At 39.3% G+C, this 25,069-nt stretch overlaps 1 protein-coding gene across 1 annotated transcript in view; it reads left to right on the top strand.

Moving 5' to 3' along the window:
* adamtsl4 (ADAMTS-like 4) overlaps nucleotides 1–25,069 on the top strand; it is a 197,998-nt gene that overhangs the window by 104,311 nt on the left and 68,618 nt on the right. The window lies entirely within an intron of this gene.

The raw sequence follows: 25,069 nt of genomic DNA, 5'->3' as shown, positions 1-25,069 counted from the left end.
ATGGTTGGGATAAGCAGTAGAAAATGGATGGTTTGCAACGATCCATCGTCTTCTTCTTCACTTTCTTCCTGGCCCGACCATTTCTTGTGTTCAGTTCTCGTGGCCCACAGCGTTGTCAGGCTCACAATCTCAAAGAAGCATCCCCTACTGATCCCTACTGAACTCTGATTGGACAAAGTGTGGAATCTCAGGCATATGGCTACTTTTTTATAGGATTCGCGGACATCTGCGATCAATTCCACGTTGATTGGACTGTAACAAAGAAATGTGCTTGGATTACTGCATGCGCACTAGGGTTGTACAGTATACCGGTACTGGTATAGTATCACGGTACTAATGAATCACAAAATACTAGACTTAGACTATACTGCAGGTTTGCCCATTACGTCGATCGCGAGCTACCAGTCGACCGCGGGGGGTGTGTCAGTCGCTCTCCAGCCAGGCTTTTAAAAAAAATAGACCTAAAAATGAGTGATCATCAATCTTCACCAAGACGTCACTTAAATGACATTCACGGTACCGGAGGGTCTTGTGAGATGACGCTGGCTGCTGCAAGATCATTATTATGAAAATATGACCGAGAGGAAGGCGAGAAACACTTTTTATTTCAACAGACTCTCGCGCCGTACCTTCCGTCAAAACTCTAAAGGCCGACTGCACATTTCCTATCTTCACAATAAAAGCCCTGCTTCATGCTGCCTGCGCTAACTAAATACAGAGTCTCGGAAAACTGGCGTGCACAAGCGATCCCTCCGAAAGCTGGCGTGCACATCACTTGTGCACGCCAGCTTTCCGAGACTCTTATTTTGTTAGCGCAGGCAGCATGAAGCAGGGCTTTTATTGTGAAGATAGGAAATGTGCAGTCGACCTTTAGAGTTTTGACGAAAGTCTGTTGAAATAAAAAGTGTTTCTCGCCTTCCTCTCTGTCATTTTTTCATAATAATGAACTGGCAGCAGCCAGCGTCATCTCACAAGACCCTCGGGTGCCGTGAATGTCAATCAAGCAAGCTACGGAATTTGCCGCCAATGTTTTTCTTGTAAAGTGTATGGAAGCTGGATGAATTAGATGCCAAAAAACAACCACTTTCATGTGGTATTGTACAGAAAGGACAACTTTTTTTCTCCTCCATTTGAAAATGTGGGCGTTATCATCATTACTGTCTGATTCCAATCAATGCAAGTCATCAGAATCAGGTAATACACCAACTTATATTCTTGTCTTTGTGAAAGAAAGACATCTATATGTGTTACACATGCTTGTATTATCATTAAACACATTTAACTTGTTTACAAAAATGTCTCTTTCATAAATAAATAAATATAAATGATATACATTAATGAGGTAGATCCCCTCGAGTTGGTCAATTGAAAAGTAGCTCACCTGCAGAAAAATTGTGGGCACCCCTGCTATACTGTATACCAGGGGTCACCAACGCGGTGCCCGCGGGCACCAGGTAGCCCGTAAGGACCAGATGAGTCGCCCGCTGGCCTGTTCTAAAAATAGCTCAAATAGCAGCACTTACCAGTGAGCTGCCTCTATTTTTTAAATTGTATTTATTTAATAGTAAGCTGGTCTCGCTTTGCTCGACATGTTTAATTCTAAGAGAGAAAAAATTCAAATAGAATTTGTTTAAATAAATTTATTTTTTTACTTTGCTTCTTATAACTTTCCCAAAGACAATTTTAGAGAAAAAATACAACCTTAAAAATTATTTTAGGATTTTTAAACACATATACCTTTTTACCTTTTAAATTCCTTCCTCTTCTTTCCTGACAATTTAAATCAATGTTCAAGTAAATTATTTTTTTTTTTATTGTGAAGAATAATAAATGCATTTTAATTTAATTCTTCATTTTAGCTTTTGTTTTTTTGACCTAGACAATTTGTAAAATATTTCTTCAAACTTATTATGATTAAAATTCCCAAAAATTATTCTAGCAAATTTAGAAAATCTGTAGAATCAAATTTAAATCTTATTTCAAAGACGTTTTGAATTTCTTTTAAAATTTTTGTTCTGGAAAATCTAGAAGAAATAATGATTTGTCTTTGTTAGAAATATAGCTTGGTCCAATTTGTTATATATTCTAACAAAGTGCAGATTGGATTTTAACCTATTTAAAACATGTCATCAAAATTCTAAAATTAATCTTAATCAGGAAAAATTACTAATGATGTTCCCTAAATAATTTTTTTTATTTTTTCAAAAAGATTAGAATTTGCTAGTTTTTCTCTTCTTTTTGTCGGTTGAATTTTGAATTTTAAAGAGTCGAAATTGAATATAAACTATGCTTCAAAATTAAATTTTAATTTTTTTTGTGTTTTCTTCCCTTTTAAACCGTTCAATTAAGTGTTTTTTTTCATCATTTATTCTCTTCATATAAACCTTCCGGAGAAGGAAAAAAAATGTACAACGGAATGACAGACAGAAATACTCTTTTTTTTTTTTAATATATATCTGTTTTTACATATATATATTGTAAGAAATCATTAAGATGATCAGTGTTTCCACAAAGATACATTTAATTGGCGCAGTTGGGAGAGTGGCCGTGCCAGCAACCTGAGGGTTCCTGGTTCAATCCCCACCTTCTACCAACCTCGTCACGTCTGTTGTGTCCTTGAGCAAGACACTTCACCCTTGCTCCTGATGGGTCGTGGTTAGGGCCTTGCAAGGCAGCTCCCTCCATCAGTGTGTGAATGTGTGTGTGAATGAGTAAATGTGGAAGTAGTGTCAAAGCGCTTTGAGTACCTTGAAGGTAGAAAAGCGCTATACAAGTACACCCCATTTATCATTTAATAATAACATAGAGTTAAAGGTAAATTGAGCAAATTGGCTTTTTCTGGTAATTTATTTAAGTTTGTACCAAACTGGTAGCCCTTGGCATTAATCAGTACCCAAGAAGTAGCTCTTGGTTTCAAAAAGGTTGGTGACCCCTGCTATATACTATATATGGTGGTTTGTGCAGCCCTTTGAGACACTAGTGATTTAGGGCTATATAAGTAAACATTGATTGATTGATTTACTGTGTATATATACTATACTCTGTTTGAAAAGTACAGGTTCGCCATTTTTTTTTTTTTTTTTTACAGTTATGACTGCACGTCGTCGTCACGTCATGACATTGCTGGGTTTATGAGCAGAGGAGCATGTTCGGCAGCGCACTATCACGGCGTACTTACAGTACAAGCAGACACAGTGTGTAGAACGGACGCATTTTGGCTTAAAAACTAACAATAAAGGTGAAGTTATAACACTAAAACGCACTCAGGAAGAGGTGCTTTAAAACATGGCTAGCTAGTTAGCGGCTAATGTCCATCCGAATTTGGCAGTGTTTTAGCTACTTCTAAATCCATCCAATCCAAACCACTTAATTTATATAGCATTTAAACAACAAAATGTTTCCAAAGTGCTGCACAACAATATTAAAAACAACATTCAAATACTATCCTGAGGTCCACCAATGACTGAATAAAAATAAATAATAAATAAATACATATAAAACCAATATAAAAACAATATAAAATAAATATGATAATTCACTAATCCTCACCTCCATGGTGACAAATAAAGTAAGTTTCTTGCAAGTATCATCCCTGCAGGACGAGGAATACTTAAACCTGCTTCACTTCACACTGTAGCTCACCGGCGTCAAAATGTAAACAAACGCCATAGGTAGATCTACACCTGACATCCACTGTAATGATACCAAGTACAGTAGTGTATCTAGTCGATTATGCTATGATTACATCGCTATTTTTTAGAGTTAATAAATCTTCTTTCGTTTTGAAAATAAATGTGTATTATGTTTATAAACTCAGAAAATATGTCCCTGGACACATGAGGACTTTGAATATGACCAATGTATGATCCTGTAACCACTTGATATCGGAATGATACGCAAATTTGTGGTATCATCCAAAACTAATGTAAAGTATCCAAACAAAAGAAGAATAAGTGATTATTACATTTGAACAGAAGTGTAGATAGAAAAGAAAGTAAAGAAAGAGAAAGTAAGCAGATATTAACAGTAAATGAACAAGTAGATTAATAATTCATTTTGTACCACTTGTCCTTAATAATGTTGACAAAATAATAGAACGGAAAATCTTCACTATTTTATTTATGGACAAACTTGTTCTTCGATTGCAATAAAAAAACAGATGTTTAATGTACTTAAAGATTTTTTTTTTAAATAAAGCCAATATAATGCCATTTTTTTGTGGTCCCCTTTATCTAAAAAAGTACCAAAATATATTTTGCTACCGGAACCAGTACTAAAATTTTTGTATCGAGACAATCCTAGTGTGCACGCTTTAATAAAGTGTTTTTTAACCTTAGGACCACATAAGAAATCTGTTTATTAGTTGTGGTCCCTATGAGCCCCAGCGGTACTCAGTTGTAATACACTTTTCCACCACATGTGGCAGTAATGACAACCTCAAAAAAACAGAAGTCTGGGACTGAAATCATAGAGAAGTTTCTTTCGCGCAAAAATTATGACTAATGGGGTGAAGCTGTATTTTCATTTGCACTTTAAAATTATTGACAGTTTATTTAAGAAACATATTATTTATTATTAACTGAGTTTATTCATTTTCGCACTAAAAAATCATTTTTTATTTTTTTTTATCATCTTTAAAATTAAAAGATAAAAAAATTCATGAGAGCAATAATTTGATTTCACATTATTTTCATGCTGTGAATTGCTGGTAGCTGAGTGTGCAGCAACACTTGACGTCTTAACCCTTTTAGGGGTAATTAGGAATGTGGTTAAATGTAAATATTTGCGCAAATGAGTCAGTTTTGGGTCACGTTGTGTCAGCAATGCTATGATGCTAAGCTAAAACGAGCCCTCCACCCTCCCCCTCCTAATCACTACACGTGCAGGCGTTGTTTTACGTTTTTTTTTTTCTATGGGCCTCATTCCGTCCCCTCCTTACTTCCTCTCTCCCGCTGTGTCTCGCTTTGGCGTTCTCTGTTCCAGTGTGTTTAGATGGAGAGATAGTGGAGGCAATATTTAGACAACATATATTCCACTGTCTGAACACTGAGCTGAGGGACTGATGGAGAAACAGGTGGTGGAGAAAAAGACCGAGGGAGGCGTGGAGGTGATAGTCGCCCCTCGGGAGGCAAGTGAGGATGAAGAGTGCGATAAGAGGGATGTTGGGAGTGACTTCATGGCTCCCACTTTGCAAAAAGCCGCTCTCTTTCCCTGCCACTGTCTGCAGTCTAATCTCAAAGATAACTATGACAGGCAGTGAAAGACAAGCAGGGTGGGAACTCAGCCTCTTCCTCCCTCCGCCTGTCAGCATACAATATTTACTGGATCGCACTTATTAGCAGGAAGAGCAATTTGTTTTAACAGCAATTCCAATCAAAACATAATTTGAGTTTGCTGAAACGATTCAGGGATGATATTAGTTAATGCAGAACAGGGGCATCTATACTTTTTGACTTGGGGGCTGCATTGGGATGGATAAATTTGGCCATGTTAAGTAACTATTATATATATATATATATATATATATATATATATATATATATATATATATATACACAAACCCCGTTTCCATATGAGTTGGGAAATTGTGTTAGATGTAAATATACAGGTCCTTTCATATTATTAGAAAATCATGAAAAAGTTGATTTATTTCAGTAATTATATTCAGAACGTGAAACTTACATATTATATCAATTCATTACACACATAGTGATATATTTGAAATGTTTATTTCTTTAAAGGGGAACATTATCAGCAGACCTATGTAAGCGTCAATATATATCTTGATGGTGCAGAAAAAAGACCATCTATTTTTTTAACCGATTTCCGAACTCTAAATGGGTGAATTTTGGCGAATTAAACGCCTTTCTGTTTATCGCGCTGGAGGCGATGACGTCAGAATGTGACGTCGCCGAGGTAACACACCCACCATTTTCATTTTCAACACATTACAAACACCGGGTCTCAGCTCTGTTATTTTCCGTTTTTTTGACAATTTTTGGAACCTTGGAGACATCATGCCTCGTCGGTGTGTTGTCGGAGGGTGTAACAACACTAACAGGGAGGGATTCAAGTTGCACCACTGGCCCGAAGATGCGAAAGTGTCTGCCGCCAGACCCCCATTGAATGTACCAGAGTGTCTCCACATTTTACCGGCGGTGCTAAAGCAGACATGGAACAAAGATGTATGGATAACCTGCAGATGCATTTGCAACTATATTACGTTTCCTTCCACCCACATTTAATGCGAAACAAACACTTACCAATCGACGGATTTAAGTTGCTCCCGTGTCAAAAGATGCGAAAGTCCTGATCGTCTGGTCCGCACATTTTACCGGCGATGCTAACGCAGCTATTCGGCCATGCTATGACTATGAATTTGCTCAATAGCTTCAGTTTCTTCTTCAATACTTTCATACTCCAACCATCTGTTTCAATACATGCGTAATCTGTTGAATAGCTTAAGTCGCTGAAATCCGAGTTTGAATCCGAGCTAATGTCACTATATCTTGCTGTGGTATTCCCATTGTTTGTTTACATTGGCAGCACTGTGTGACGTCACAGGAAAATGGCCAGTGTCTTCGCAGAGATCGAAAATAAGGCACTTTAAAGCTTTATTTAGGGATATTCCGAGACCGGTAAAATTTTGAAAAATACTTCAAAAAATACAACAAGCCACTGGGAACTGATTTTTACTGTTTTTAACCCTTTTGAAATTGTGATAATGTTCCCCTTTAAATTTTGATGATTACTACTGACAATTACTGAAAATCCCAAATTCAGTATCTCAGAAAATTAGAATATTAGTTACGACTAGTACCAAAAAAATATTTTTTAGAAATGTGGGCCAGCTGAAAAATATGAACATGGAAAGTTTCAGCATGTACGGCAATCAATACTTAGTTGCAGCTCCTTTTGCCTGAATTGCTGCAGCAATACGGCGTGGTATGGAGTCCACCAGTCTGTTGCACTCCTCAGGTGTTCTGAGGGCCCAGGTTGCTTTAATAGTGGCCTTGAACTCTTCACCATTGTTGGGTCTGGCATCTCGCATCTTCCGCTTCACAATACCACATAGCTTTTCTATTGGGTTAAGGTCAGGTGAGTTTGCAGGCCAATCAAGAACAGGGATACCATGGTCCTTAAACCAGGTACTGGTAGATCTGGCACTGTGCGTGGTGGTTCTTGAAGCACTGACTCCAGCTGCAGTCCACTCTTTGTGGATCTCCCCCACATTTTTGAATCGGTTTTGTTTGACAATCCTCTCCAAGGCGCGGTTATCCCTCTTGCTTGTACACTTTTTTTCTACCACATCTTTGTCTTCCCTTGGCCTCTCTATTAATGTGCTTGGACACAGAGCTCTGGGAACATCCAACCTCTTTGGCAATGACCTTTTGTGTCTTGCCCTCCTTTTTTAAAGTATCAATGGTCGTCTTTTGGACAGTTGTCAAGTCAGCAGTCTTCCCCATGATTGTGTGTCATACAGAATCAAAACGAGAGACCATTTAAAGGCTTTTCCAGGTGTTTTGAGTTAGCTAATTAGAGTGTGGCACCAGGTGTCTTCAATATCTGACCTTTTCACCATATTCTAATTTTCTGAGATGTTGAATTTAGGGTTTTCATTGGTTGTCAGCTATAATCATCTCCTTTTTGGCAAAAAACACTTGAAATGTATCAGTTTGTTTGGAATGAATGGATACATTCTACAAGTTTGACTTTCTAAATGGAATTAATGAAATAAATCAACTTTTTCATGATATTCTAATAATATGACCGGCACCTGTAAACGGAATACAATGATTTTCAAATCCTTTTCAACCCATATTCAATTGAATGCGCTGCAAAGACAACATATTTGATGTTCAAACTCATAAAAATTTTTTTTTTTTTTCAAATAATTAGCTTAGAATTTCATGGCTGCAACATGTGCCAAAGTAGTTGGGAAAGGGCATGTTCACCACTGTGTTACATCACTCTTTCGTTTAACAACACTCAATAAACGTTTGGGGAACTGAGGAAACTAATTGTTGAAGCTTTGAAAGTGGAATTATTTGCCATTCTTGTTTTATGTAGAGCTTCAGTCGTTCAACAGTCCGGGGTCTCCGCTGTCGCATTTTAAGCTTCATAATGTGCCACACATTTTCGATGGGAGACAAGTCTGGACTACAGACAGGCCAGTGTAGAACCCGCACTTTTTTACTGCAAAGCCACGCTGTTGTAACACGTGGCTTGGCATTGTCTAGCTGAAATAAGCAGGGGCGTCCATGATAACGTTGCTTGGATGGCAACATATGTGACTCCAAAACCTGTATGTTCCTTTCAGCGCTATTTGTGCCTTTACAGATGTGTAAGTTACCCATGCCTTGGGCACTAATACACCCCCATACCATCACAGATGCTGGCTTTTGAAATGTGCACCTATAACAATCCGGATGACTCTTTTCCTCTTTGCTTCGGAGGATACGATGTCCACAGTTTCCAAAAACAATTTGAAATGTGGACTCGTCAGACCACAGAACACTTTTCCACTTTGCATCATTCCTTCTTAGATGAGCTCGGGCCCAGCGATGCCAGCGGCGTTTCTGGGTGTTGTTGATAAATGGCTTTCGCTTTGCATAGTAAAGTTTTAACTTGCACTTATAGTGTTTTCTTAAGTGTTCCTGAGCCCATTTGGTGATATTATTTTCACACTGATGTTGTTTTTTAATGCAGTACCACCTGAGGGATCGAAGGTCACGGGCATTCAAAGTTGGTTTTCGGCCCTGCCGCTTACATGCAGTGTTTTCTCCAAATTCTCTGAACCTTTTGATGATATAACAGACCGTAAATAGTGAAATCCCTAAATTCCTTGCAATAGCTTACTGAGAAATGTTCTTAAACTGTGGAACAATTTACTCTTGCATTTGTTCACAAAGTGGTGACCCTCGCCCCGTCCTTGTTTGTGAATGAATGAGCATTTCATGGAAGCTGCTTTTATACCCAATCATGGAACCCACCGTCCCCAATTAGCTAGTTCACCTTTGGGATGTTCCAAGTAAGTGTTGGATGAGCATTCCTCAACGTTCTCAGTCTTTTTTGCCACTTGTGCCAGCTTTTTTAAAACATGTCGCAGGCATCAAATTCCAAATGAGCTAATATTTGCAAAAAATAACAAAGTTTATCAGTTCGAGTATCTTGTCTTTGCAGTCTATTCAATTGAATATAAGTTGAAAAGCATTTGCAAATCATTGTATTCTGTTTTTATTTACCATTTACACATCATGCCAACTTCACTGGTTTTGGTTTTGTAAAATAGTAAGAATCAAAAATAAAATACAAGTAAAACACATAAATATAACAAAATACATATATACAGTAAATGTATAATACATGAATAGAATTACATACAATTGAGCATAACTAATAAGAAATAAAGTATGGATGACTTCAATAAAATGATTACGTTTTAGGTAAAAGTCAAATGAAATTTCTGTGAAAAACACTAAACGGTCCCTAGTGTGTGAATGTGAGTGTGAATGTTGTCTGTGTATCTGTGTTGGCCCTGCGATGAGGTGGCGACTTGTCCAGGGTGTACCCCGCCTTCCGCCCGATTGTAGCTGAGATAGGCGCCAGCGCCCCCCGCGACCCCAAAAGGGAATAAGTGGTAGAAAATGGATGGATGGAGGGAAACCTGAGTCAGTGAAAGGAATGAATTTTACTGTAGTATTGAAGTATTTCCATATCCTGTACTGCATGTGTATAGTCTTTGATGCGTTTTCTTAGAAACACAGAATTCACTTATTTTTCTTTTTTTTTTTTTAACAAGCCGCTGCTCTGCTGCCGCCTGACAACTGACGTGTGCTCCTGAGAGGCCAAATTGACCTTTGCTGTTTTTTTTAAGCCGGCATCCGGGCAAACTACAAACGGCGTAATTACCCAGTCGCTCGCCGAATACGACTCCCTGAGCAAACAAGCACCCGGCGCTTCACGTTGGGCTCGGGTTTGGGATGGCAATCAGACCGCAGGCCTGACTGGCGTTGGCCGTTGCGTACCTCGGGACGCTTGGGAGATTTGGTTTCACTCTTCCGCCTCGTACGCCATAACTGAGCAGGTGTGTGTGTGTGTGTGTGTGTTGTATTTCTACCCTTCTTGAGACACCAACAAAAAAATGTACCCTCCATCTGAGGAGGGGTGAACAAGTTAGGGCTGAAATCATGGTCCCAACAAGGAAAACCATTGCATCTAATAGAGAGCCAAATACTAAAGTCTGTGAACATTGCTCCAAAGTCAGGAGTTTTTGTTTATTTAATGTGCATACAAAAGTAAACACTGACAGGTGCAAAGGCAGCAATATATGATAAAACAAGACAGTAGCTAAAGAAGGACTTCCCTATTCATCCCCGAAAAAACCCGCCAGGTGAACAGCTGGTTTTATGATTTCCGGTGCTGACGTAAGACAACCCGTATGTGACCATAGGATGAACAAATACACCACTGTACTAAGACTATAGTGGCTATTAACAGTTAGCTTCTACAGCTGGGTTGCCCTAAGTGTGGCACAGGGGCCATTTGTGGTCCGTGACAAGTTTGTCATCGGCCTTAAGTACATTGCAAAAAACAAAAAATAGAGATCTCTTTTGCACCTCTTTTACTGAAATCTATCACAATTAGGGTGGTACCGAAAAGGAGGGATTTTTCAAATTGACTGTGTCCGTTTTAAAAGTGCTCCCCCTCTGGTCAATATATGAAATAACAAGTTTGTGTAAAAAAATTGAAGTGCTCCCCCTCTGGTCAACATATGAAATAACAAGTATGTGTAAAAATATTTGAAGTGCTCCACCTGTGGGCAACATATATAATAACAGGTGTATGTAAGAAATTGAATCATGTCCCCATTGGCCAAAATGTATTTAAAAAATAAATAAATATCTATAAAGAGACATACTGTAATAACCCGAAGTAAATAATGAAGATTAAAAACCTATTACAAACAAAAAGTAAAAACCTAAAAACTTACTTTTTTTATATTGGTATGGTTGGTATGTATTAATAATGTTGTAAATACAAATATGTATATATATAGAAATGGTGGTCCTAAAGAATTAGACCTTTTTGTGTGTGTGTGTGTGTGTGTGTGTGTGTGTGTGTGTGTGTGTGTGTGTGTGTGTGTGTGTGTGTGTGTGTGTGTGTGTGTGTGTGTGTGCGTGCGTGCGTGCGTGTCTGTGAGTGTGTGCGTGCGTGTTCTTGTATTTCTACACTTCTTGAGACAACAAAAAAGAAAAGTACCTTCCATATGAGGACCGGTGAACAAGTTAGGGCTGAAATCATGGTCCCAACAAGGAAAACCATTGCATCTAATAGAGAGCCAAATACTAAAGTCTGTGAACATTGCTCCAAAGTCATGATTTTTTTTGTTGATTTAATGTGCATACAAAAGTAAACACTGACAGGTGCAAAGGCAGCAATGTATGATCAAACAAGACAGTAGCTAAAGAAGGACTTCCCTATTCATCCCTGAAAAAACCCGCCAGGTGAACAGCTGGTTTTATGATTTCCGGTGCTGACGTAAGACAACCCGTATGTGACCATAGGATGAACAAATACACCACGGTACTAAGACTTTAGTGGACATTAACAGTTAGCTTCTACAGCTGCGTTGCCCTAAGTGCGGCACAGGGGCCATTTGTGGTCCGTGACAAGTTTGTCATCGGCCTTAAGTACATTGCAAAAAACAAAAAATAGAAATCTAATTTGCACCCCTTTTACTGAAATCTATCAAAATTAGGGTGGTCCTGAAAAGGAGGGATTTTTCAAATTGACTGTGTGTCGGTTTTAAAAGTGCTCCCTGTCAGGTCAACATATGAAATAACAAGTGTGTGTAAAAAATTCAAGTTCTCCCCCTCTGGCCAACATATAAAACAACAGGTGTATGTAAGAAATTGAATCATGTCCCCATTGGCCAAAATGTATTTAAAAAATAAATAAATATCTATAAAGAGACATACTGTAATAACCCGAAGTAAATAATGAAGATTAAAAACCTATTACAAACAAAAAGTAAAAACCTAAAAACTTACTTTTTTTATATTGGTATGGTTGGTATGTATTAATAATGTTGTAAATACAAATATGTATATATATAGAAATGGTGGTCCTAAAGAATTAGACCTTTTTGTGTGTGTGTGTGTGTGTGTGTGTGTGTGTGTGTGTGTGTGTGTGTGTGTGTGTGTGTGTGTGTGTGTGTGTGTGTGTGCGTGCGTGCGTGCGTGTCTGTGAGTGTGTGCGTGCGTGTTCTTGTATTTCTACACTTCTTGAGACAACAAAAAAGAAAAGTACCTTCCATATGAGGACCGGTGAACAAGTTAGGGCTGAAATCATGGTCCCAACAAGGAAAACCATTGCATCTAATAGAGAGCCAAATACTAAAGTCTGTGAACATTGCTCCAAAGTCATGATTTTTTTTGTTGATTTAATGTGCATACAAAAGTAAACACTGACAGGTGCAAAGGCAGCAATGTATGATCAAACAAGACAGTAGCTAAAGAAGGACTTCCCTATTCATCCCTGAAAAAACCCGCCAGGTGAACAGCTGGTTTTATGATTTCCGGTGCTGACGTAAGACAACCCGTATGTGACCATAGGATGAACAAATACACCACGGTACTAAGACTTTAGTGGACATTAACAGTTAGCTTCTACAGCTGCGTTGCCCTAAGTGCGGCACAGGGGCCATTTGTGGTCCGTGACAAGTTTGTCATCGGCCTTAAGTACATTGCAAAAAACAAAAAATAGAAATCTAATTTGCACCCCTTTTACTGAAATCTATCAAAATTAGGGTGGTCCTGAAAAGGAGGGATTTTTCAAATTGACTGTGTGTCGGTTTTAAAAGTGCTCCCTGTCAGGTCAACATATGAAATAACAAGTGTGTGTAAAAAATTCAAGTTCTCCCCCTCTGGCCAACATATAAAACAACAGGTGTATGTAAGAAATTGAAATATGTCCCCATTGGCCAAAATGTATTTAAGAAATAAATATCTATACCTTGAAGTAAATAATGAAGATTAAAAACCTATTACAAACAAAAAGTTAAAAAAAATACTAAAAGCTTACCTTTTTTATATTTGTATGGTTTGTATATATTAATATTGTTGTAAATACAAATATATATATATCTAGAAAGGGTGGTCTTAAAGAGGTAGGCATTTTTCGGAGGTCTCAAGAAGGTCAGAAATACAAGAGTGTGTGTGTGTGTGTGTGTGTGTGTGTGTGTGTGTGTGTGTGTGTGTGTGTGTGTGTGTGTGTGTGTGTGTGTGTGTGTGTGTTCTTGTATTTCTACCCTTCTTGAGACAACAAAAAGGAAAAGTACCTTCCATATGAGGACCGGTGAACAAGTTAAGACATGAATCATGGTCCTAATACAGAAAACCATTGCATCTAATAGAAAATGTCTCATTTGCACCCCTGGTGGTGAAAATCTATCAAAATTAGGGTGGTCTCAAAAAGGAGGGATTTTTCAAATTGACTCTGTGTCTGTTTTAAAAGCGCTCCCCCTTCTGGCCAACATATGAAGTAACGAGTGTGTGTAAAAATTTGAAGTGCTCCCCCTCTGGCCAACATATGTAATAACAAGTGTGTGTTTGAAATTGAAATCCACATCCTTTGGCCAAAACGAATTAAAAAAAAAAATGTATATAGAGACCTACTGTAATAACTTGAAGTAAATGAAGATTAAAAATCAATTACAATTTTTTTTTTTAATAACTAAAAGCTTACCTTTTCATATTTGCATGCTTTGTATATATCCATAATTTTGTAAATACAAATATCTATTTATCTAGAAGGAGTGGTCCTAAGGAGGTAGGCATTTTTCGGAGGTCTCAAGAAGGTCAGAAATACAAGTGTGTGTGTGTGTGTGTACATGTGTGTCTTCACGACCAGCTAAGTTAAGGGTTCTGGTATTTGACCTTTGCCCTTTCCTCTCAGCCGCCAGTGTGCCTCTTGACCACGAAGATAGCGTGGTCTCTGGCAGTATCTCTCTGGATAAAGTGGCGTGGAAGCCGTATCATAATGCCGACCAAAATACCCCAAGTCAAGCATTTTTTTAAAGAAACAACCATTTTTTCCCCCCTTATTTTTTCAATAAATATACAAGGTATGTGCATGGAATATGATACACCATAGAAAATGTCATTTTCAGGAGAAAACCTTCCCTTTCACCCTCCCATCCGCAACTCAATCGCTTTTGCTCGCTATGAGCTCATGTCTACCGCGCTATCTCTCGCTCTCTCACACACACACACACACACACACACACACACACACACACACACACACACACACACACACACACACACACACGTACACGCTCCCACGTTGCTGCAGGACTTTGACCCCCATAACACTTCCAGTCTATTACCTCTGAGACAATTTCAATATCCCTGAGGCCAACAGCTGCTCATTTCTGCCTTCGTTACTCAAAAATGCATTTTTTTTTTTTTTTTTTTTTTTAAAGGAAGACTTGGCGGTGCATTGTTGAGAATTACTTAAAGCTAGGGCCGGGCGATAAAAGGATATCCATATATATCGTGATAGACATGTCATTAAAATTAAGAAAAAAGAAAAACGTCTTCCAATATTAATTATATTTGTTTTTTTGGGCCGAAGCAAGGTTGGTTGCATAAACAAAGGCACTCGCTCTCTGGTAACCGAGCTAAGCAGGAAGTGATAATAATAATGATAATAATAATGGATTTTATTTGTAAAAGCACTTTTCATTGAAGAAGAAACCTCAAAGTGCTACAGTGCATTTAAAGGCCTACTGAAATGAGATTTTCTTATTTAAACGGGGATAGCAGGTCCATTCTATGTGTCATCCTTGATCATTTTCGCAAAATTGCCATATTTTTGCTGAAAGGATTTAGTAGAGAACATCGATGATAAAGTTTGCAACTTTTGGTCACTAATAAAAAAGCCTTGCCTGTACCGGAAGTAGCAGACGATGTGCGCGTGACATCACGGGTTGTGGAGCTCCTCACATCCTCACATTGTTTACAATCATAGCCTCCAGCACCGAGAGCTATTTGGACCGAGAAAGCGACAATTTCCCCATTCATTTGAGCGAGGATGAAATATTCGTGGATGAGGAAATTTAGAGTGAAGGACTAGAAAATAAAAATAAAAAGGCGATTGCAGTGGGAGTGATTCAGATGTTTTTAGACACATTTACTAGGATAATTCTGGTAAATCCCTTATCTGCTATTGTGTTGCTAGTGTTTTAGTGAGATTAAATAGTACCTGAAAGTCGGAGGGGTGTGGCTATGGGTGTGTTGACGCCAGAGTCTCTAAGGGAAGTCACGCAGCTGCAGGAGGACGCTGGCTCCGCTGATGTCTCCGGTAAGAGCCGACTTATTACCACAATTTTCTCACCGAAAACTGCCGGTTGACAGGTAGTCGGGATCCATGTTCGTTCGACCGCTCTGATCCATAGTTAAGCTTCATCTGCGGGAATTTTAAACAAGGAAACACCGTGTGTTTGTGTGGCTAAAGGCTAAAAGCTTCCCACCTCCATCTTTCTACTTTGACTTCTCCATTATTAATTGAACAAATTGCAAAAGATTCAGCAACACAGATGTCCAGAATATTGTGTAATTATGTGATAAAAGCAGACTACTTATAGCTTGGATCGGGCTGGAAAATAATGTCCGCTACAACCGGTGACGTCAAACACGCGTCATCATACCGCAACGTTTTCAACACGACACTTCGCGGGAAATTAAAAGTTGCAATTTAGTAAACTAAAGCGGCCGTATTGGCATGTGTTGCAATGTTAATATTTCATCATTGATATATAAACTATCAGACTGCGTGGTCGCTAGTAGTGGCTTTCAGTAGGACTTTAATTATGTTTGTGATTTCTGGTTATGTTAGTGTGATGGCACACCACTGGGTCACATTATCAAATAACAAGTTTGGTTGCGTCATCTTGTCTGGCGGTTGATTCTTTAAATCAGGGGTGCCCATTACGTCGATCGCGAGCTACCAGTCGACCGCGGGGGGTGTGTCAGTCGATCTCCAGCCAGGCTTTTAAAAAAAATAGACCTAAAAATGAGTGATCATCAATCTTCACCAAGACGTCACTTAAATGACATTCACGGTACCGGAGGGTCTTGTGAGATGACGCTGGCTGCTGCAAGATCATTATTATGAAAATATGACCGAGAGGAAGGCGAGAAACACTTTTTATTTCAACAGACTCTCGCGCCGTACCTTCCGTCAAAACTCTAAAGGCCGACTGCACATTTCCTATCTTCACAATAAAAGCCCTGCTTCATGCTGCCTGCGCTAACTAAATACAGAGTCTCGGAAAACTGGCGTGCACAAGCGATCCCTCAGAAAGCTGGCGTGCACATCACTTGTGCACGCCAGCTTTCCGAGACTCTTATTTTGTTAGCGCAGGCAGCATGAAGCAGGGCTTTTATTGTGAAGATAGGAAATGTGCAGTCGGCCTTTAGAGTTTTGACGGAAGGGACGGCGCGAAAGTCTGTTAAAATAAAAAGTGTTTCTCGCCTTCCTCTCTGTCATCTTTTCATAATAATGAACTGGCAGCAGCCAGCGTCATCTCACAAGACCCTCGGGTGCCGTGAATGTCAATCAAGCAAGCTACGGAATTTGCCGCCAATGTTTTTCTTGTAAAGTGTATGGAAGCTGGATGAATTAGATGCCAAAAACCAACCACTTTCATGTGGTATTGTACAGAAAGGACAACTTTTTTTCTCCTCCATTTGAAAATGTGGGCGTTATCATCATTACTGTCTGATTCCAATCAATGCAAGTCATCAGAATCAGGTAATACACCAACTTATATTCTTGTCTTTGTGAAAGAAAGACATCTATATGTGTTACACATGCTTGTATTATCATTAAACACATTTAACTTGTTTACAAAAATGTCTCTTTCATAAATAAATAAATATAAATGATATATATAAATGAGGTAGATCCCCTCGAGTTGGTCAATTGAAAAGTAGCTCGCCTGCAGAAAAAGTGTGGGCACCCTCTGCTTTAAATGGAATAGGAAGAGAAAGTAAAAATGAAGAAATTGTGGATAAAAGAGAAAAAGTCACCTCGACAGCATAACAGTTTTTTGGAGTTTTAAAAGCCTTTTTTTTTTTTTTAAAGTTTTGAAAATATTTTTAAAGTCAGACTAATCTGGTCTATAAATGATGCAAGGCGCTCATCCCCGCCAAGACCGCTAATACCGCACCACCATAGCCGCGCTCACCCTTTAGAGCAGTGGTCCCCAACCTTTTTGTATCCGCGGACCGGTCAACGCTTAATAATTTGTCCCGCGGCCCAGGGGGGGGCAACTTTTTTTTTTCTTTTGTCTCCTTTTTTGTCATAAAAAATGGACGTTTTTGTCCTTTTTTTTTTTTTTTTTCCCCTCTGTCATGAAAAAGGGAGGTTTTTGTGGTTGGTGCACTAATTGTAAGTGTATATTGTGTTTTTATGTTGATTTAATGACATGAAAAAAAAATATATATATTTTATTTTTTATTTTTTTTAAATAAAAATTCATAAAAAATTATTCTGCGGCCCGGTACCAATCGGGCCACGGCCAGGTGGTTGGGGACCACTGCTTTAGTGCACAGCTGTAACTTCCTGGCACTAAACCTGCAGAAAATAGTTCTTCTCGGGTTTCTCTATATTTACATTTTCACCCTTTGCACTATTTTATTGCATTTCTTTCATATTCCTTTATTTTTGCACCTTCATTTTAGGAGCTTGTTGTTAAAGGGGAACTGCACTTTTTTTTTTTGATCGTTCACAATCATTCTGAGACAACACATACGCCTTTTGTTTTTATATTAGGATTTTGAAGATGATTACAAAATGCTTGTTGCTTAGTAGAACTACTTTGAGACAAGATAATTAGTGATGCATGAATGGTTGTGGTTTGAATTCATATCGGACAATTGCGCCAGATATTTGATGAGAACGACTTTACTTTACATTGTTTCATTTTTTTAGCGTTTTCTGCTAGTGGTGTGCCTGGAGAAAATGTGTCTTATCTCCAAAAAGATTGACACATTGGCAGATCTTTGCATTAGCATTTTAACCTTGCTAGCAAACATAGCACACCAAACTTGTGATGTAAAGTTAAAGCACCACTGATAGTCGCACACACACACACACACACACACACACACACACACACACTAGGTGTGGTGAAATTACCCTCTGCATTTGACCCATCCCCTTTTTCCACCCCCTGGGAGGTGAGGGGAGCAGTGAGCAGCAGCGGTGGCCACGCTCAGGAATCATGTTGATGATTGAACCCCCAATTCCAACCCTTGATGCTGAGTGCTAAGAAGGGAGATAACGGGTTCCATTTTTATAGTCTTTGTATGACTCAAAAAAGTCTATGGTATGACTTGTTTTTTTACATCACATCACATTAGGGGTGTAACAGTGCGTGTATTTGTATCGAACCGTTTCGGTACGGGGGTTTCGGTTCGGCACGCGGGCGTATCGAACAAGTTCGGAAGCAGAAGTCTTCACAAGCTGCTCTGCTTTCTGCCTCTGTCTCTGCCTCATTGTCCCGCCCACACAACCATCTGATTGGTTACATACAAAGCCAATCAGCAGGGCGTATTCAGACTTCAGAGCGATGTAGTCAATGCTTCAGCATCGAGCAGAGATATTTGTTAAGCAGGGGAGGAGCGGACTCTACCCAAATTATACTAAACCCTTCCCAGTCACAACTATTACAAACATCACTATGAGCCCGTTGACCTTCTAGAAATTTAAACTGAAGCTCAGCTTGCTCACAGTATAGGCGTGAGATGAAGGCTAATTAGCTTTTAGCATAACGTTAGCTAATTTTTCTCTCTGTGTGTGTGTGTGTGTGTGTGTGTGTGTGTGTGTGTGTGTGTGTGTGTGTGTGTGTGTGTGTGTTAGGGGCAGCAAAGCCCTGTCTGTCTTGTTATTTCATTGAATTCTATTGTGTTTAGGGATGAATAGTCTCTCCTATTGCAATTGTACTATTTTTCAGCAATAGTTACATTAATCATTAGTAATGTAGCAGCCTAGTTTTGAATACCAGGTTCCCTGCTATCACATGTTGATAAAAATACAACATTTACATAATAAAAGTCAACTACAGGCTTCCCAAATGCTGTAATAAATTAAGCATGATGAGTTGACATTAAACAGTTTCAATGGAAACTTTTTAATGTTAAAATTTTTATACGTAGAAGAAAGGTTTTTTTCATTTTATTTAATCAAAGCAACAATTTGAGGCAGTTTAATGTGGATTAACGTGGGTAGAATCATTATAGTGTTCTCAATGTTAAAAGGATAAAACCATTGTTTACAAATTTGGTAAATAACCCAAAAATGTATATTTTGTTGATTTTCTTACTGAACCGAAAATGAACCGAACCGTGACCTCTAAACCGAGGTACGTACCGAACCGAATTTTTTGTGTACCGTTACACCCCTACATCACATACATTTACATCACTGAGGTGTTCCTCAAGGCGCACCTTTGAGTCCTCTACTAATTTTCCATCCATCTTCTTCCGCTTATCTAAGGTCGGGTCGCGGGGGCAACAGCCTAAGCAGGGAAACCCAGACTTCCCTCTCCCCAGCCCCTTCGTCTAGCTCTTCCCGGGGGATCCCGAGGCGTTCCCAGGCCAGCCGGGAGACATAGTCTTCCCAACGTGTCCTGGGTCTTCCCCGTGGCCTCCTACCGGTTGGACGTGCCCTAAACACCTCCCTAGGGAGGCGTTCGGGTGGCATCCTGACCAGATGCCCGAACCACCTTATCTGGTTCCTCTCGATGGCTTTACTTTGAGTTCCTCCCGGATGGCAGAGCTTCTCACCCTATCTCTAAGGGAGAGACCCGCCACCCGGCGGAGGAAACTCATTTGGGCCGCTTGTACCCGTGATCTTATCCTTTCGGTCATGACCCAAAGCTCATGACCATAGGTGAGGATGAGAACGTAGATCGACCGGTAAATTGAGAGCTTTGCCTTCCGGCTCAGCTCCTTCTTCACCACAACGGATCGGTACAACGTCCGCATTACTGAAGACGCCGCACCGATCCACCTGTCGATCTCACGATCCACTCTTCCCTCACTCGTGAACAAGACTCCTAGGTACTTGAACTCCTCCACTTGGGGCAGGGTCTCCTCCTCTCTGAGCTGCCACCTTATCGTGGTAGAGGAGTTTGCGTGTCCCAATGATCCTAAGAGCTATGTTGTCCGGGGGCTTTATGCCCCCTGGTAGGGTCTCCCAAGGCAAACAGGTTCTAGGTGAGGGATCAGACAAAGAGCAGTTCGAAGACCTTTATGAAGAAGAAAAAACATGGACCCAGATTTCCCTCGCCCGGATGCGGGTCACCGGGGCCCCCCTCTGGAGCCAGGCCCAGAGGTGGGGCCCTGTTCCCATGGGGCCCGGCCGGGCACAGCCCGAAGAGGCAACGTGGGTCACCCCTCCAATGGGCTCACCACCCATAGCAGGGGCCATAGAGGTCGGGTGCAATGTGAGCTGGGCGGCAGCCGAAGGCAGGGCACTTGGCGGTCCGATCCTCGGCTACAGAAGCTAGCTTTTGGGACGTGGAACGTCACCTCACTGGGGGGGAAAGAGCCTGAGCTAGTGCGCGAAGTCGAGAAGTTCCGGCTGGATATAGTCGGACTCATTTCGACGCACAGCAAGGGCTCTGGAACCACTTCTCCACTAATTTTCCATAACGTGATTAATGTCAGTCAGGTGTTCAGATGCTTTAAGTAGTCATTTGTTCAACTGCTTTCGTCATACTAGTGGTGTTCCTCAAGGTTCCATCTTAGGTCCTCTCTTTTTCATCTTTTGGGCTTTTTGACTAGTGATCCGCCAGTTCAGTTCAAAACATTTGTGAAAGACTGCACTTTTTGCTGCAAATTTTGAAAAACACCAGAGTTTGACTGGCAGACGCTCCTTATAAACAGCAGAGCGCTCCAGTTACTCAGACTAAATAAAAAGACCAAAATCAAATGTCAACTATAGAGGACACTACACTGGTTTTTCCAATCTACAAAATAACACTAAGAGAGAAGGGAGACGACCGGCCCCCCAGTCCTTAGCTTTCAGGGAATATTATTGGCTTAGCATTTAAAATAACATACTTGGATTGGTTAGAGCAGGGGTGTCCAAACTTTTTCAACTGAGGGCCGCACACTGAAAAATCAAAGCAAGCTGGGGCCATTTTGATATTTTAAAAATCAATACAATATATGTATAAAAATATACATTCAGACCTAAGGGTTTTGGTCAAAACAATATTAAAAATGGGTCATTATTCAGTATTATTATCATTATAATAGGCTTAAATCTCTCGATCAACATTAGGTCTATCTGTCAATATAGCATTTAAAAAAAAATTAAGTTGTATGCTCTTTTTGTCAAAGAAAAAACATTTTTTTTATAGAAAAAACACAAAATATGCAATATTTTCACCCAATAAAATTTTTAAGTGGAATATTTTGGATTATATAATAAGTGTTGCTTTAAAAAGGTCAATAAGTCATAACAAAATTGATTTTAATTCATTATTATTTTTTGAGCAATGGCACTTAAAAAAATATCACACAAATAATTGGGGATCCAAAACAGTTCTATTCTTTAAAGTGTTAAAAAATAAATTATAATTATTTTCTTTACTTTTAACACAATAATCTCGAGATCCACTTCAGATCTATCCATCAACTATAAGTTTTATTGTTGTTTATGTTTTTTGTTTGTTCGTTTTAAAACAAAAACGTGTGGCGAACACGAAATATGCAACAATTTACACAAAAAATATCTCAAAGTGGAATATTTATTGTGACGTAATTGCTGCCTTGAATAGGTCAATAATTCATAATGATTTTTTTTTTTTTTTTTTTAAAGAAAGAAACTCAAGACATTAGGATGCTGAAGCAGATGTGTGTGTGTGTGTGTGTGTGTGTGTGTGTGTGTGTGTGTGTGTGTGTGTGTGTGTGTGTGTGTGTGTGTGTGTGTGTGTGTGTCTACGTTTTTTGTGATAGATTGATCGAGCACATACTTGTTGGTCACCAAAAACATTCATGAAGTTTGGTTCTTTTATGAATTTATTATGGGTCTACTGAAAATGTGGGCAAATCTGCTGGGTCAAAAGTATACATACAGCAATGTTAATATTTGGTTTAGAGATGTCCCATAATGGCTTTTTTTGCCGATATTGTCCAACTCTTAATTACCGGTTCCGATATCAACCAATACCGATATATACAGTCGTGGAATTAACACATTATTATGCCTAATTTTGTTGTGATACCCCGCTGGATTAAACAATGCAACAAGGTTTTCCAAAATAAATCGACTCAAGTTAAGGGGAAAAAAATGCCAACATGGCACTGCCATGTTTATTATTGAAGTCACAAAGTGTATTATGTTTTTTAACATGCCTCAAAACAGCAGCTTGGAATTTGGGACATGCTGTCTCAGGGAGGTTGAGGTTGTGCAGGGTTGGAGGGGGCGTGGTTGAGGTTGAGGCGGGGGGGTATATTGTAGCGTCCCGGAAGAGTTAGTGCTGTAAGGCAGTGGTCCCCAACCTTTTTGTATCCGCGGACCGGTCAACACTTAATAATTTGTCCCTTTTTTTTTTTTCTTTCTTCTTTGTCATGAAAAAGGGACGTTTTTGTCATGATAAAGGGAGGTTTTTGTGGTTGGTGCACTAATTGTCAGTGTATATTGTGTTTTTTATGTTGATTTAAAAAAAAAAAAAATAATAATTGTTTTTTTTTTTTTTTATAAAAAATTATTCTGCAGCCTGGTACCAATCGGGCCGCGGCCCGGTGGTTGGGGACCACTGCTGTAAGGGGTTCTGGGTATTTGTTCTGTTGTGTTGCGGTGTGGATGTTTTTCCGAAATGTGTTTGTCATTCTTGTTTGGTGTGGGTTCACAGTGTGGCGCATTTTTTGTAACAGTGTTAAAGTTGTTTATACGGCCACCCTCAGTGTGACCTGTATGCTTTGCATTCACTTGTGTGTGAGAAAAGCCGTAGATATTACGTGATTGGGCCGGCATGCAAAGGCAGTGCCTTTTTAAAATTCTTGGAATTCTAATTTTCCTGAAGGAACTCTCCTGAAGGAATCAATAAAGTACTATCTATCTATCTATCTTATGGTTTATTGCCGCTCTTTACTTCTCTCTACGTCCGTGTACCTCTCCGTACAGCGGCGTTTAAAAAACTCATACATTTTACTTTTTGAAACAGATACTGATAATTCCTGATCTTACATTTTAAAGCACTTATCGGCAGTCCAATATCATCGGACATCTCTAATTAGGTTACATTTCCCTTACCAAGTTTCACTGCAAAAAAGGCGCTTTTGGTAGCCATCCACAAGCTTCTGGCAAGCTTCCTTTTGAATATTTTACCACTCCTCTTGAAAAATGTACAAAAGTTCTTGACACAGAACCTTCCTCCAAAAACTCTTATCTATGTCCATGTGATGTCAGATGAAGCAAAAAATGTAGCTGTCTGTCCACAATACCCAGCAATATGTTTGGTGGAGAAAAGGTGAGGACTTTAATCCCAGGAACACCATTCTTACTGTGAAGCATGGTGGTGGTAGTATTATGCTCTGGGCCTGTTTTGCTGCTAATGGAACTGGTGCTTTACAGCAGGGGTGTCAAACTCAAATACAGAGTGGGCCGAAATTTTAAACGGAACAAAGCCGCGGGCCAAGGTTAAACAAATTATCCTTTTAATAGGGACCCAAACAAGTTTTGCATTGAATATTGAACAAGCAAAGTTTATGTAACTTTATAGTGACATGCAAAATCCAGTTTCAAATAATTATAATAATAATTTAAAAAATATCAATGGTATATCAAATAAGATTTAAATAAAAATTGAATGACTCTTTTCTATTTGCAGCGTTCTGAGGTAAATATCAAAATAAACTTTTTCCACAGGCTAATAATACATTTGAAAATAAAATAATAATGAATGAATCAAACATTCAAGCCTTGAAGTAACAAGAGAAAGTGCATGAATAAATTGTTAATTATTGCTCAGTTTGCTCCACTGATTTGCTTTACCACTGAATATGGAACAAGCAATAATTATATAACTTAATAGTGCAAAATCAACTTTAAAAAAAAACGAAAAAACATCAATGGTAAAATTTATCAAATTTAAATAAAACATTTAATGCCTCTTTTCTATTTGCAGCCTTCTGAGGTAAATATCAACATTACATTTGTCCACAGGCTAATAAATCTTAAAATAAAATAATAATGAGATGAGTGGGGTTGGGGGTGGGGGGCAGGGTTAGGTGGTAGCGGGGGGTGCATATTGTAGTGTCCCGGAAGAGTTAGTGCTGCAAGGGATTGTGGGTATTTGTTGTGTTGTGTCTATGTTGTGTTACGGTGTGGATGTTCTCCCAAAATGTGTTTGTCATTCTTGTTTGGTGTGGGTTCACAGTGTGGCGCATATTTGTAACAGTGTTAAAGTTGTTTATACTGCCACCCTCAATCTGACCTGTATGGCTGTTGAGCAAGTATGACCGGCATTCACTTAAGTGTGTGTATAAGTCGCATATATTATGTGACTTTGCCGGCACGCTGTTTGTATTGAGGAAAAGCGGACGTGAAAACATATTGTAGACAAAGCTAAAGGCAGTGCCTTATAGGCACGACCCCAATATTGTTGTCCGGGTGGAAAGCTGGAGAAATTCGGGAGAATGGTTGGAAAATCGGGAGAGTTGGCAAGTATGAGTATTAGCGGCGAATGCAGTGTTACAGCGGCACTGCCGCTGTATAGTACCAGCAGGCCAGCCCTTATGTTAATTTGATATTGCCTCAAGGGCCAAATGAAATTGCACGGCGCGGGCCAGAGTTTGACACTCATGCTTTACAGAGAGTAAATGGGACAATGAAAAGAGGAGGATTGCCTCCAAATTCTTCAGGACAACCTAAAATCATCAGCCCGAAGGTTGGGTCTTGGGCGCAGTTGGGTGTTCCAACAGGACAATGACCAAAAGAGGTAAAGGAATGGCTAAATCAGGCTGGAATGAAGGTTTTAGAA

This window comes from Nerophis ophidion, linkage group LG21, assembly GCF_033978795.1.
Source record: "Nerophis ophidion isolate RoL-2023_Sa linkage group LG21, RoL_Noph_v1.0, whole genome shotgun sequence".
In the NCBI taxonomy this organism is placed as follows: Eukaryota; Metazoa; Chordata; class Actinopteri; order Syngnathiformes; family Syngnathidae; genus Nerophis; species Nerophis ophidion.
This window is presented reverse-complemented; position numbering and strand designations above follow the sequence as displayed.